The 16755-nt window shown below is 26.3% G+C and overlaps 1 protein-coding gene and 1 non-coding gene across 2 annotated transcripts in view; one reads left to right on the top strand and one right to left on the bottom strand.

Annotated features, from left to right (window-relative positions):
- The window catches only part of LOC125838912 (jasmonoyl--L-amino acid synthetase JAR6), a 118728-nt gene that overhangs the window by 8197 nt on the left and 93776 nt on the right, over positions 1-16755 (top strand). The gene's annotated exons all lie outside the window — the stretch shown is intronic.
- On the bottom strand, positions 2318-2470 carry LOC125839106 (U4 spliceosomal RNA). Its single transcript, XR_007443653.1, has one exon. It is a non-coding gene; the product is annotated as a U4 spliceosomal RNA (small nuclear RNA).

The following is a 16755-nucleotide window of genomic DNA, read 5'->3' as shown; positions in this document are numbered from 1 at the left end:
TAGATATACGTGGCTGAAGAAACGAAATATGCATATGAAATTCAGGTATGTCAAGAGCAATGTATTATTATGATGAAGGTTTTCGAAATCCAATTGACAGTGAAAAACAAAAGTTTTCTTGATTTAGCTTTTACTCAATAGAAAATGACTTGCATTGGTTCCACTGACAACTCATGGTTCACTACGGCGATATCAAAGTTTGCTTTACTCGAACCTTGAGGAGAGGATTCTTTTTTGAAAATGAGGGTATTGTTATGAACCTAATGTACAAATATGCCCATGTGAAGGCATGAACTAAGGGATCATTTGGTAGGCCGCATTAAAAGAAATAGTTCATGTATTACATATGGTATTATTTAGTACTATGTTTGGTAGGAATTTGAGCATATGTATAACTAATCCATAGATTAATTAGTTATACATCCTACATGGTATTATTGGATGTATTACTAATACCTTCCATTAGTAGTACATAGGATATAATACCATGGTATAAGTCTATGTAAAGACAAAAATATCCCTCAAATCATTTTAATTATTATCTTGATTTTATGTTTTATATTTGTACTAGTAAATTTATTTAAATAAATTAGCTTACAAATTATTTAGAGAGAGTTGTTTGTTACTAAATAAATCCAATACAAATTTGAAATGTGAGTTATTTAACATTTACTAATTAAAAAGGCAAATATATCACTACATTATATTTATATATATATATATATATATATATATATATATATATATATATTAAAACTATAACTTGCAATTTTTATGTGTAAATGTAGATGATTTATTCAATTTTACCATTGTTGCGTCTTTTCAATTTTAAAAGTAGATGGTTTATCTTTTTTAAATTGAAAATTGACATTTTGTGAGTGATCAATTTATTAAGATGTCAATTATTTATCCTCAAATAATTCAAGTGAAAAAATAGGAAACATGACAACAAAATTGTTCTTCTCATAGCTAGTTAGAAGGCCATAAATTAATAATATTGTCCGATAATTATCTACTTTGACCCAATTACATAATAATTCAAGAGTATAATTGGAAAGAAGATTTTAAAAAGTTTCAATCCAAATACAAGATGAGGTTGGAAATAATGAACCAAACACTTTATAAAAATAAACTCTGCATTACTAATTTCTGCACTACTAATCTCTGCATTACTAATCTATGTATTATTAATCCATGCGTTATTAATTTTTATACCAAACAACCCCTAACTGATATATCATGCATTTTCCCTTATTTTCATTTACACGTCAAATGTAGTTATGACCTACTCCCTCCGTCCCTATTTAGTTGTTCATATTTCCTCTTTTAGTTGTCCCTATTTAGTTGTCCATTTTGACAAATCAAGAAAAGACAATAATTTTTTTCCTATTATACCCTTATTTAAATAAAGTTGTCATAAATAAAGTAAATAAACTTATGAACTTCCCAGCATTGATTAGTTATCTTGAGTGAATTTATTTTGGAATTATAAATTGTACTATAAGGATAAAATTGTAATTTTACTATGCTAATCATTGTTGCCTTAATCTGTGTGCCATTTCTAAAGTGGACAACTAAATAGGGACGAAGGAAGTATTAAACACCTTAATTATGCCATCAAAATATGTGCTCACTCCCAAAGATGTTTCTTCTTTGGGTGCAAGAATGGAAGAATACCTATTTCTATATCAACGATAATAGTTCACAAGCCCGAGAAAAGACCATAACTCAGCCACATAAGTAGCCACCTCCCACTCCCTTATGGTAAACACCTTGGCCTTACCCATGAATTGGCTTATGGCATGCCCCAAGAAGTTTACTACTCCCTCCATTTCATATTAATTTAATTATTGAGGTGTTTCACACTCTTTAAGGAAAGTAGATTAAGACATAAATTAAATATAGTTTTCCATTTTTACTCTTATTAATTATTGTCAAATTTATGATTAAAATAACTAAATATTAATTAATCACTAATTCCAATACTAACTAATGAAGGATAAAATTGGAAGAACACTCTAAAAGTAGTCTTGAAAACTGAGCAATTAAGTTAATTTAAAAATGGAAAATACCTCAAAAATTAAATTAATATGGAATGGAGGGAGTAATTTTTTAGCATACGAGTACTTCTCTTTTTTGATGTAAATAATTGAGTGTGATATTATTATAAATGGCTATGTCGTACAAGTATACCACAACAAACTCACCAAGGTATTAATGAAAAATCTAATAATTTTCCTAACATAGACATTACTAATATGTAATATGTATCATTACAATCACAAAAAAAAAACAATTATTGAACTAAGAATTGTAGGACTTTACCCAAATAAGGGAGCCCTTTCAAAAATTCTCAACGGCCAAGGCAAAACCGAGGCCGAAGAGGGGATTTGGAAATAGTTTTCAACCAGCAATAGACGCACCTCGGTTAGAACCTCACAAGTTGCGTCATTGTCCCAAGCGCAAAGATACTTTAAATATGTTTTTGGCATTTCAATTTATATTAAATCTTCAGCTTCCTGTCTTAGATAGTTAACCGATGTGGGAATTTTCAGCAAACAAAGGCAGCTTAAGACATAAATTAATTAATAGTAATTGTTCCAAGGATGTAATAACTTCTTTCTCCATGTTGCGGAAAGTCGGAATTTTCACTAAGATGATTCAAAATATTAAAAAATAAATATATGAAAAGTCAAGAGGTGATTGACCGATAAACACTAGTATATATATGTATAGTATAAAGTCATCACAAAATTTTTAGGAAGAAAAAGAATTGATGAAGGAGTTAAATAACATAGCCTGCACCAACACTATCATCGTGTTTAATGGCTTTATGAGCCTTTTCAACTATCCAGCACCTAAATAAATTTTATTTTGAATTCAAAGTCATTTTTGCCTAACAATAATCTAATTATACCATAATACAAATTTTCTAATAGGATTTTTTGAGTATCAAAATGAGCTCATAAGTGGGCATATTATATTGAAGAAATTTGTATCAATAATAGGAGAGATACATGGATGCTTGAACTAAGACGATCATATTGATAATATATTATATTTAATTATAATTTGATAATTAATATTTATTTTTTAATGGACATTATAATATTTATTCTAATATTTTGTTAAATATAAATAAGTATATATAAATTATTGTAATTCACATAATAATACAAATGTTTAGATAGTTATTATTGATTATAGTTTTAAAAACATTTTAAAATTTGTTACACAAGTTATCAAAATTATTGTAGAAGTATTAAAATAGAATGAAGATTTCACCTAATTATGTATGCAAAATAGAATATTATTTTTATTTGTATAATATTTAGTATTACTTTTAATTATAAAAATAAATTTAAATATTTAATATTGTAGTGATTATTTTGCTTTAAAAAACGTTAACAGTTAAGATAATTTCTTTTAAAATTTAATTATTTAATAATCTAATTAATTGAAGAGGAACAATTCAAGCTGCCCCTAATTTTAATTTTTTTTTTTCTGTTTTGTAGTAAAAAGCATCATCACATTTAAATTATGAACCTGCAAATTAGACAATTTTACGGTAATGTAAATATTGTATAACGTTTGATTTTTCTAAGAAATTGAGGATGACTTTTTTATCACTCTATATTCTTCCCAACCAGTAATTCCCCAAACATAATCACCTTCCTTATAATCTGGATTAGTAAACTTTATCATTTTCGCTACGCCAAATCATGATATAACCTGAAAATTTTGATCAACTAAGCATCAGAAAATTAAAAAACTTTGTCAAGTGGGCCTAATACATTCGATCAGTATCTATTTTTAATAGCGGACGATATGCAGCATCAATCAAGGTAAAAGGATAGTCACGGCCTGTGTTATAATGCGCAAAAGCCCTCCACCCCACCAAAAAGTAAAGAACTCGTGGTGCCTGCTTGTGACATATAAGATTTACTTTTCGTAACGACTATGAAATAGATGGCGGACTCAATTCATCAGGAACTGAAAGGACGACATCTCTCTAAGAATAAAGGGAAATAAAAGACAAGAGAATCCTGCCTTTGATTAGTACGGAGACTATGACTATGAATTTTCATCGAACCAAACTCAACCAAACTTCTTATTATACCAAGTTGAATCGATCCTAAGCAAATCTAAATCAGAAGACATACACTGACCAAGCTATGATTAATACGGAGACTATGACTATGAATTTTAATAGACAAAGTCTCCATAATAGGATCGGTGTATGTGTTTTGTATATTAGAAAGGACTAAAAAGCAAGTTGAACATGAATATATTTTTTTATTCCTTATATAAAAAAAATTGCAATTCAAATTTAAGCTGAAAAATTATTATTTTATTAATTTAAGTTGAAGATAAATATATTTTTTGATTTTTTCTCATAATCATAGTTATCTTCAACTTGAATTAAAAATAAATACTTAAAGAATTTGAATTGAAGATAAATACCTTTTTAATTCTTAATCATTATCTAACTTATTTACAATTTGAATTTGAGTTGTGAAACAAATCTTTTATGAATACTAGCAATGGTTCTCGAGTGTCGACCGCATCTAGAGTATAGGTTCAGATCGTGACAGATCATGATTCGGATGTTGTTTCTACTGGCCTCCTTTAGCCAGTTTTGTGCTTCTGATGTGGTAAGATAATTAGTTAGTATGCATACTTGTTTGTCATTGATTAATTAGTTCTTTATAATTAATTTTCTTTGGCTTATCTGTGTTGAAGTTTAATGAAGTATTCAAGACAGAGGAGGAATACTATTCTTCAGGCGAGGTTTTACAATTTATAGTAATATCTAGTCATTGCAATTAGGGTTATACAGTTAGCCATAATTACTTTCTTAGTTTTTATGATGCATGCTTTTTTAAATTTGCTTTCAGGTGCTGCCAGAGTATTCCACCTGGAGAGTCTGTTACCAGCAAATCACATCACTAGAATTGATGAATTAGTGGCTAGAGACCGAGCTAGACACGCTCGGATTCTGCAAACAACCACTAGTGGAGTCATCAATTTTCCACTAAACAATTCCTTCGACCTCAATCTCGTTGGGTATTTATCTTACCTGCTACCATCAAATATGTGTCACACGTGCATCTTCTGCGCTTTCTATACATTATACGTGTATCTCTTGTTAATTATGTAGTATTTTTTCTTAAATATCATCTATATATTGAATGAAATTAATTAATAGCTTATAAAGTCAAACTTTATTAAAGAATCTAAACATATTCAACAAAATTAGTATCGTGCGTCGCATGCGCATGTGCATTACACATAAAATGATACTATAATATAAAAAAAATATAATATATACCAATAATTGCACGGAAATGAATGCACTTTCAAGAAAGTGCAATTCTCATTATGCACCTTATGGAGGAGTTGTATGAGATAAAATTTCTGAAGACTCTTTCCATTTAATGACAACGACTAATTAATGTTTTTCTTACAAGTATACTTGAAATATACTGAACTGCATGCCAATGATTTTCCATTTAATTAATTTACTTATTATTTGAAGTGAATTTACTAATTAGTAGTAATATTACAGAAGTGGTATTTATATGAGGAGTAAAAAAATGGTTCAATATTTAAGAAAATATTTTGATAATTTAACTTTACACTGATTATTTTTTTTTTAATAAAATACAATGATTGTTATTATATATTTTTTCATTTGTTAATGGTTTACAACCAATGTTATTGACCAATGTATTTCACTGATTTTTATTTATGTTTTTTTGTAATGTTAGCATATATTAATCGAAAGTAAAAGTGGGATCACCGCCAAGAGAATACAAATTGTTGATAGATATTGAGAGTGAGGTCTCATGGATTTCATGTAATTCTTGCAACAATTGTTCTCGAACAAGTGAACTTGGGGTAAAAAAAATCATTTTGTTGTTTTTTTAGTTTCTTGTATAAACTATAATATAGAAAAGTTATGTTTTTTAGAATTTTCTAAAGTCATTATTATGTTTTTGCAGGTTAAGTTGAACTTCTATGACATTGGCAACTCAACAACTGCAACTGTCATTTCTTGTTCAGCCCCAGTGTGTAAATGCACAATGACAAAGCAATGTGGTTATACCTTGAATTACGTGGATGAGAGTCGTACTACTGGCTATTTTGTATCTGACATATTGCATTTGGACACAATCTTAAGGACTTCGCTGATCGCTAGCTCTTTAGCACCAATTATTTTGGGTGAGTAGTCTTTCTTATAAATTTTCTCAAGTCATTTAGGATGGGGGGATTTGGCCATAACTTCTGATTACAACATAAAAATAAAAATAATTATTTAAAATTGATTGAACTATATGATTTATTAGTCTCAACATAACAAAGTTAGTCTCAACGTAACAAAGTTAGTTTCGACATAACAAAGTTTTGAAGAAATTATTAGTCTCAACATAACAAAGTTAATATTTTTCAGTTCGTTATGAAAAAAGTTAAAATAAAGATCATGATCTGAACATTGTTTCTACTGGTCTCCTATAGCTAGATATGTGCTTCTGATGTGGTAAGATAATTAGTTAGTATGCACTCATGTTTGTCATGGATTAATTAGTTTTTTATAATTAATTTTCTTTTGATCATCTGTGTTAAAGTTTAATGAAGTATTCAAGACGGAGGAGGAGTACTATTCTTCAGAAGAGGTTTACAATTTATAGTAATACTTATAGTACAATTTATAGTAATATTTAGTCGTTGTAATTAAGGTTATATAGTGATCCCCTCTTGACATAAGTACCTTTTTAGATTTTATAATATACGTTTTTAAAATTTGCTTTCATGTGCTGCTGAAGTACTGCATCTGGAGAGTTTGTTACCAGCAAATCACACCACTACAATCGACAAATTGGAGGCTAGAGAGACCGAGCTAGACACACTCGGATTCTGTGTACCACTATTACTAGAGTCATCATTTTTTTTGTGAATAGTTCCTTTGACCTGAATCTCGTCGAGTATTTGTCTTAGCTGTTACCATCAATTATGTGTCACACGTGCACCTTGTGCATTTTTTATGCATTATACGTGTATCTCTGGTTAATTATTAGTATTTGTTTCTTAAAATATCATATATTTGTTGAATGAAATTAATTAATAGCTTATAAAGTCTAACTTTAGTAAACAGTGTAAGTATATTCATTCAACAAAACTAGTATTGTATGTCGCATATGGATCTCGTATGCATTACACGTGCATCTTTTGTCAATTAATAATTTTATTTTAAAAATCATATATGTAATAAAAGTTTTCTTTTTCTTTTTCCAAAATGTGCACATTGGATGAAAGTCTCATTTCTTATGAAATGAAAATCGCCAAAGAAAGAGAGGTAGTACTAACAATTGCCCTTCCCCTCAAATTTATCATACGAAGAAAAAGTTTGCAATTTAAATTGATTCAAAAACATTGCATCCTTGATAGACTAAAAGGTATTCAAAACAACACCCTCTTTGGTAACTGACGATATTTCATCTTTTGTCAATTTAATCATATCAAGAATGACTTCATGCTATCTAATTTCTTCATGATTAATATTTTTTATTTCGATAATGAATATTTAATTCAAATTATTAAATACCTAATTGATTTCTTTGATGACTTAAACATGTTCTCTAATAATGTAACTGAGATATTTCCTCGAGTTACTCTACACTTTGCTGATGGTGTATCTATGGAGTTAAGACCAGTAAACTACCTAAGTTATATGGGCTCTATTGTAAGTATTTGAACTTGTATTTGTAATTTAAAATCTATAAATGCATACCAACATACAATGTATTAAACTAAATGTTCAATAAAAAAGAATCCATATATAGATTACACCTGATAATTTGTTTCTAAATTAAACTACCCTCAAATTGTAAAAGAACAAATTAAACAAATGCACGAGGACAAATAGTACATTGCATATTAGTCTTTTTTGGATCGATCGAGAGTTTTAAAAACAAAATAAAACTTAAGAATTTATTTTTCAGAAAAAATAAATCTTAAGAAATTGTTCAGACTTATAGTCTATCTGATCAAATTTTTGGAGAGGCTAAAAGTATTATTTTTTTTCCAATCAAAAAATGTTTATTTTAAAAATATGAGGTGTTTGACCAAGCTTTTGAAGAAAATAAATGTATCTGAAAAGTAGGAGAAGTTATTTTCAAAAACTTTAAAAAGTAGTTTTTTTTCTATAATATAAAACATAGAAACACTATTAAAAGTGGAAAAAAGATTCAGTTTAGTAATGCTCAATTGCCTCTTAGATTAATGTCATGTGGATCATAAAATAATATATGGTTGTGATTCATTTCAAATCTTAAACTTAATAGAAAAGCCAAAAATAGTAAAAGTAAAGCTAACAATATTTATTAAAATAATTCGATTATTGAACATTTACACCAAATATCGCCCTATTCGAAAAATAGCACTCTCTGGGAGGATTTTTTTTTAATTCAGTGAGTAAATTGTCACTGTCAATGTCTTAATTAAAAAAAATGTCACTGCCACTTCCATTTTTTTAATTAAGACATTGACAGTGGTAATTTACTCATTGAATTAAAAAAATTCTCCTAGATAGTGCTATTTTTTCGAATAGGGTGCTATTTGGTGTAAATCTAAAATAATCGAATTATTTAATGAATAACGTTAGCTTTACTTTATTATTTTTAGCTTTTATGGAAGTGTAAGATTTGAAATGAATCTCAACCATACATTATTTTATGATCCACATGGTACTAATCTAAAAGCTCATTGAACATTACTTGATTGGATCTTTTTTCATTGAAAAAGGCTCAATTATTCAATGTACTCCATCTGTTCAACAATAGCTGTCCACTATACTAAAAGTAGTTGTCCAGCAATGCTTGTCCAATTTAGAAAATCAAGAGATAATTTACCTTTTTTTTGTCTATTTTACCCTTGCTATTAAATACTCCCTCTATTTAAAAAAGAATGACATCCTCTTCTTTTTAGTCTGTTTAAAAAAGAATGAATTCTTTCTTTTTTTGGTAACATTTTAATTGAACTTTTCACGTGACATGTTTAAGACCACAAGATTAAAGGCAATTTTTTACATTTGACATAACTTTAATTCAAGACCACAAGATTCAAAAGTCTTCTTTATTTTCTTAAACTCCGTGCCAAGTCAAACTAGACCATTCTTTGTGAAATTGACGGAGTACTATTTATCGTCTATCACATTTCTCAAAGCATTAAATTTAATAAAATGAAAGGATAATATAGTAAAATTACCTTTATTATTTATTGTTTCTTAAGGCCTAAGAGATGTGTCAAGTCAATAATGAACAATTATTGGAGTATTTACCAAAGTCCATTTGGAATTTATGTAAAAGAGTGGAAAAGAAGGGGTAAATGGAAGTTTGAAAAAGTACTGCAACCAAACACATATCAACACAATGACATAATAGGAATTAAAAAAAATGTTCTTGAACCATACAATTTTCAAAGCGTACAAATAATACAACATAAAAAAATAGAATCTATATATATATATATTACTATATAAGAAGAGTTAATAAATTCACTCCTCTTTCGACACGTGGCACATAAGAAGAGTGAATAAATTCACTCCTCTTTCGACACGTGGCACCAAAAAAAAGGAGAGGGTTGAACATAAGTGTGAATGTGAGGGTATTTTGGGTATTTAAAAATACCCTCACATTCACACTTATCTACTAAAAAAATATTACTATATAATATATATAATTCTACTATATAATAAAAGGGAGTTTATGATAGGACATTCTACTATTTACAAATGACTTAAAAATTATCTTAATAAATCATTTACAAATTACTTAAAATATTTAAGAGATATGTAATAAAATAGGTTGACTATCAGAATTCTATCAGGGTCACATATATCGGGATAGAAAAAATAACATGTATCATTTTAAAATTACCAAAAAAGTATTATAAATAATAATAATTAACAACTTCAAATATCTGAAAGACATTTTAAAAGGGGTTAATTTTGTAATTTTATCCATATCACATAAATTAGGACAAAGTGACCAGTAATGTAGGTTATTTGAAAGTTACATAAAAAAATTATAAATCACAATAATTAATAACTTAAAACATTTTTTAAAAAAATATGAAAATTTGGATGACTCTCCAAATTTCATTTGTGTCACATAAATTCAGACAACAAAAATAACATATATTGGGTCCATTTTAATTTATTTGTCATAAATCATGATAATTGACAACATAAAATATGTTTTGAAAAGGATACAAAAAATTTCACTGATTCTTGAAGTTAATCTATCGTAAAAATATTATAAATCATGATAATTGACAACATAAAATATTTTAAAAATAAATACATATAAAAAAATTTGATTGATTCTTCAAATTAATCTATCGTTAAAAATTATGTATAAAATACAATAAATCGTGATAATTGACAACTTAAAATATTTATTAAAAAAACACAAAAAAATAAATTGATTGATCTATTTAGAAATGACTTAAAAGATAAATCACTTACAAATGACTTCAAATATTTAAAAGATATATAATAAAATAGGTTGACTCTCAGAATTCTATCAGGGTCACAAATATTGGGACATGAAAAATAACATATATCATTTTAAAATTACCAAAAAAGTATTATAAATAATAATAATTGACAACTTAAAATATCTGAAAGACATTTTAAAATGGTTAATTTTGTAATTTTATCCATATCACATAAATTAGGACAAATTAACCGGTAATGTAGGTTATTTGAAAGTTACATAAAAATATTATAAATCACAATAATTAATAACTTAAAACATTTTAAAACAAATATGAAAATTTGGATGACTCTCCAAATTTCATTTGTCCCATTAACTTGACATGTGGAATTACTAGATTTTTCTCTTATTATTTTCTATTCTACTATATAATAAAAGGGAGTTTATGATGGAACATTCTACTATTTACAAATGACTTAAAAATTATCTTAATAAATCATTTACAAATTACTTAAAATATTTAAAAGATATATAATAAAATAGGTTGACTCTCAGAATTCTATCAGGGTCACATATATCGGCACAGAAAAATAACATCTATCATTTTAAAATTACCAAAAAAGTATTATAAATAATAATAATTAACAACTTAAAATATCTGAAAGACATATTTAAAGGGGTTAATTTTGTAATTTTATCCATATCACATAAATTAAGACAAAGTGACCAGTAATGTAGGTTATTTGAAAGTTACATAAAAAAATTTATAAATCACAATAATTAATAACTTAAAACATTTTTAAAAAAAATATGAAAATTTGGATGACTCTCCTAATTTCATTTGTGTCACATAAATTCAGACAACAAAAATAACATATATTGGGTCCATTTTAATTTATTTGTCATAAATCATGATAATTGACAACATAAAATATGTTTTGAAAAGGATACAAAAAATTCCACTGATTCTTGAAGTTAATCTATCGTAAAAATATTATAAATCATGATAATTGACAACATAAAATATTTTTAAAATAAATACATATAAAAAAATTCGATTGATTCTTCAAATTAATCTATCGTTAAAAATTATGTATAAAATACAATAAATCGTGATAATTGACAACTTAAAATATTTATTAAAAAAACACAAAAAAATAAATTGACTGATCTATTTTGAAATGACTTCAAAAGATAAATCATTTACAAATGACTTCAAATATTTAAAAGATATATAATAAAATAGGTTGACTCTCAAAATTCTATCAGGGTCACATATATTGGGACAGAAAAAAAAAACATATATCATTTTAAAATTACCAAAAAAGTATTATAAATAATAATAATTGACAACTTAAAATATCTGAAAGACATTTTAAAATGGTTAATTTTGTAATTTTATCCATATCACATAAATTAGGACAAAGTGACCGGTAATGTAGGTTATTTGAAAGTTACATATAAAATATTATAAATCACAATAATTAATAACTTAAAACATTTTAAAACAAATATGAAAATTTGGATGACTCTCCAAATTTCATTTGTCCCATTAACTTGACATGTGGAATTACTAGATTTTTCTCTTATTATTTTCTATTCTACTATATAATAAAAGGGAGTTTATGATAGGACATTCTACTATTTACAAATGACTTAAAAATTATCTTAATAAATCATTTACAAATTACTTAAAATATTTAAAAGATATATAATAAAATAGGTTGACTCTCAGAATTTTATCAGGATCACATATATCGGGACAGAAAAAATAACATATATCATTTTAAAATTACCAAAAAAGTATTATAAACAATATTAATTAACAACTTAAAATATCTGAAAGACATTTTAAAAGGGGTTAATTTTGTAATTTTATCCATATCACATAAATTAGGACAAAGTGACCAGTAATGTAGGTTATTTGAAAGTTACATAAAAAAATAATAAATCACAATAATTGATAACTTAAAACATTTTTAAAAAAAATATGAAAATTTGGATGACTCTCCTAATTTCATTTGTGTCACATAAATTCAGACAACAAAAATAACATATATTGGGTCCATTTTAATTTATTTGTCATAAATCATGATAATTGACAACATAAAATATGTTTTGAAAAGAATACAAAAAATTCCACTGATTCTTGAAGTTAATATATCGTAAAAATATTATAAATCATGATAATTGACAACATAAAATATTTTTAAAATAAATACATATAAAAAAATTCGATTGATTCTTCAAATTAATCTATCTTTAAAAATTATGTATAAAATACAATAAATCATGATAATTGACAACTTAAAATATTTATTAAAAAAACACAAAAAAATAAATTGACTGATCTATTTAGAAATGACTTCAAAAGATAAATCATTTACAAATGACTTCAAATATTTAAAAGATATATAATAAAATAGGTTGACTCTCAGAATTCTATCAGGGTCACATATATTGGGACAGAAAAAAAAACATATATCATTTTAAAATTACCAAAAAAGTATTATAAATAATAATAATTAACAACTTAAAATATCTGAAAGACATTTTAAAAGGGTTAATTTTGTAATTTTATCCATATCACATAAATTAGGACAAAGTGACCAGTAATGTAGGTAAATTTAAATAACTCACTATATTTTATCTGTGTCACATACATCATAAAAGGGAGTTTATGCCCAAGTATAATATATAATATTCAAGATTGGGACTTTTCCCAATCTTCAATATTATATATTATACTTGGGCATAAACTCCCTTTTAAAATAATATATTACCCTTATTAATAAGGGACAGTTGGGAGGACGAACACTGCAATATGTGTTTGTACGCAAAGCAATTTAAATTGTTCTTAAAGTTGGTCTAAAATTTGTGAATTGATTTAGGGGTAAATTGGTACTTTCCCCTCTACATTAGAAAGACATTGTACAGTGTGTGGGACCCATACTTTACCCATTTCATTTTCTTTCATCTTCTTACTTTTCTCATTCATTTTAAACTTTCTCTACTACAATTCTTTTTTCCTCCTTTGTAGTCTCTATGTTTTTTTAAAGATTTGGCCACAATGTTTTGTTATTTTATCTTTATATCATTTATTTAAGGAAAACTTAAAGTGAATGTGATGAGATAAAAAAAACTTTTAAAGAAATTGAAGATACTTAAATTAAAAATAAAAAATCATAAAATTTTGTGTTTTAATTTTAGAATAATAAATTAATTTTTGTGTTCGTTTATAAAAGATCAGACATTGATTTTTTAGGACAAATTTTTTCATCCTATTATTTTATTAAAAAATGGTCCGTACTGATATATCCTTCTTTAAAATTAAAAAATTATTAGAAGTATTTCTTTGGTTCTCTTTGTTAGTATTCATGTGTTTCTCTTTATAATAATCAAATTCTTTGCATTTACTTTATAGTTTAATTTATATTTATATTTTGATAATGCCAGAGTGCTTTTTCATTTTCAAAATAACTCGTGATTTAATTGATTATTTATATTTAAATCAAATATTAACAAGACATCCTAATATATCATCGTTAAATCTTTAATTTTTGTAAGAAAATAGTAAAATCGTTGGAAATAATTTATCATATTTTTTTCGGAAGGATCCTATATATACCTTACCAAAATTTTATTTTATTGTATATTTTTGAGAAGTCCACAAAAACCAAATAGCAAGAAAAAATAAATTAAAGTGATTGAAAAATCGACTTAATTAATTTGACTTGATTTTAACATTTGAAAAATCAAATTAATTAAATTATTTTTCGTTTGATAAAAAATGATCCAAACTAAATCACGAGCAAAGCAATCAAGTTTCGAAGTTTGATGAATAAATATATTTAATAAGAAAAATAATAAAAATTTTATGAAGAAACGGAAAAAAAAAAAAGGAGAAGAAGAAGATACGAAACAGGAAAAAGAGAAAGAAATGGAGCTTTTAGCACATTTTCTATAAGTGGGACCCAAAATCAACTTGGCAAAACCTGAGAGGATCTCATACAAGTATTATCTGACATGTAATATGTATACCTCTTATAGGAAAACTTTTAATATGGTTGAGGCCCTACCAACAATGTGTGAGGCTCCATTCAATTTTTGATACTTAAATTTGTGGGCCTCATTTTAACGCCACACACTTTCTCACCTTCATTTTTTCAAATTCCTCCTTTTTCCTCATAATAAGTATTTTACCTATAGTTTTAAATTTTTATTTTCCAAAAGTCAAATAGAAATATGTAAATTAACATCAATTCAAGTTTTAGCCTTTTTTTCTCGTGATTGTTAATATGATAAAAAAATTAAACTCCATTATAATTATAGTCTTCTTTTCTTGATTTATATATTTTTTTGGTTGATTTTTTTTTTCTTACTTTAAACTTAAATTTCAATAATGAGTACAACACCAAGTACAATATTTCTAAAAAAAATTGAAGAACGAGTGATTTTAGAATACTTATAGGTATGCTCTCACTTACTCATTGGTGAACTTTTTTTGGGTATAATTTTTGTAAAAAAAATTAGTTCTGATTGATGACAATTGAATTAACTAATAATGAATAATTAAAGGACTAAAAACAAGTGATTTTGAACATAAAATCAATTTTTAAAATCATCATAATAAAATTACAAATTAAACTAGAAAGTGAAAAAATAAAATAAAATTTATAAAAAGGTAACTAGAATACAAATAAAAAGAGTAAAAATTTAATTTTACTTAACATTACTCTCTCTCTCTCTCTCTCTCTCTCTATATATATATATATATATATATATATATATATATATATATATATGAAGAGGGAGATATTTTTATAATCAGTTTGGTGATTTTTCGATTTGTTTTTACTTTAAAACCAAAACTGATTATGTCAAATTTTTTAAAAATAAAAAGAAAATAAGTTGAAGTAAAAGAAATATTCAATTTGACTACATTTTTATTTAGTTCGATTTTCGATATTCAGTGAATACTTCTTAATACAAATATAAAGTGTGTGTGAATTTCTCATTCAAAAATTATCTTTTAAAGGTATCCTAGGAATTTGATTCAATTTTTTGAGATGTAAAATAAAAAATTTAAAAGATTGTTTTTTCTAAGGCTACGAGGAATAATTATATTTTAGTTGAATTGGTTGAGAGGTGGCAATTTTTTAAATTGATTTAGTTGAGGGACAAAAATGATTAATGGAAAAAGAGAGAGCTAATCAAGTTACTAATTAATAAAGAGCACAAAGAATAATAAAAAAAAAACTCTGAAAAAGAGAGGAATATTGAACAAGGAGCTAAAATATTTTGGAGGGAAAAGGGGGGAATTTGGGAAAAAATAAGGTCAGAGTGTGTGCGCTGCTAAAATGGGGCCCATAAATCCAAGTGTCAAAAATTAAAGGGCAAATTACATAAATCACATACTTTTAAGGCAAAATTACAATTTATCCCTTAAAAGTTTATAATTACAGAAATCCCTCAAACGGATACAATAATATAAGCGCTGATACATTAATTTGATGCGTGAGATACATTAATCGTTAAGTAAGATACATTACATTTTATACATGATACACTAATCTGATGTACATTTTATACATGATACACTACTCTGATGCGCGAGATACAATAATATAAGCGCTGATACATTAATCTGATGCGCGAGATACACTAATCTGATGCGCGAAAATGAGGTATTTTGGAGATTTGTAAAACTTATAGGGGATAATGGTAATAAGTAAACTAAAAGGTGGGATTTCTGTAATTTTTTCAAAATTAAATGGAGCCTCACACAACTATTGTTGGTTGGACCTCAACCATATTAAAATTTTTCCCTCTTACAGAATAAAATTTTTGTTACTCTGTTTATGTCCTTCTGTAGTTCTCTTTCTTAGCTCTCTTTGACTTACCCAGATTCAAGTTGGAATTTTGAAGTTGTTGCTTAGTTAAAATTGGTAAATTTCTCATTTTCTAATTATACCTATAAATATCTATTGTTTTACTGATTGATTGGAATTTTTTTGGGTGTATTTCACGTAAGAGGAGAAAAAGGTTAACAAACATGTTAGAGGTTTCCGGCGAGGGAGTGTAACAGGGATATCAGTTTTGTTTCCAACAAAAATGACGGAATGTGCATATGTCGTGACTGTTAACAGTGTCAGAGTCTTTGAAAGAAGGGAAAAAATTCACAGCAGAGATGACACTAATGAGTTCTTTAACTTTCTTCACGGGTAGTCTCTTCTTTGCGACGGAACTATTTTCG

Source organism: Solanum verrucosum, unplaced genomic scaffold (assembly GCF_900185275.1).
Source record: "Solanum verrucosum unplaced genomic scaffold, falcon-dt-bn FXZP01000163.1, whole genome shotgun sequence".
Classification (NCBI taxonomy): Eukaryota; Viridiplantae; Streptophyta; class Magnoliopsida; order Solanales; family Solanaceae; genus Solanum; species Solanum verrucosum.
This window is presented reverse-complemented; position numbering and strand designations above follow the sequence as displayed.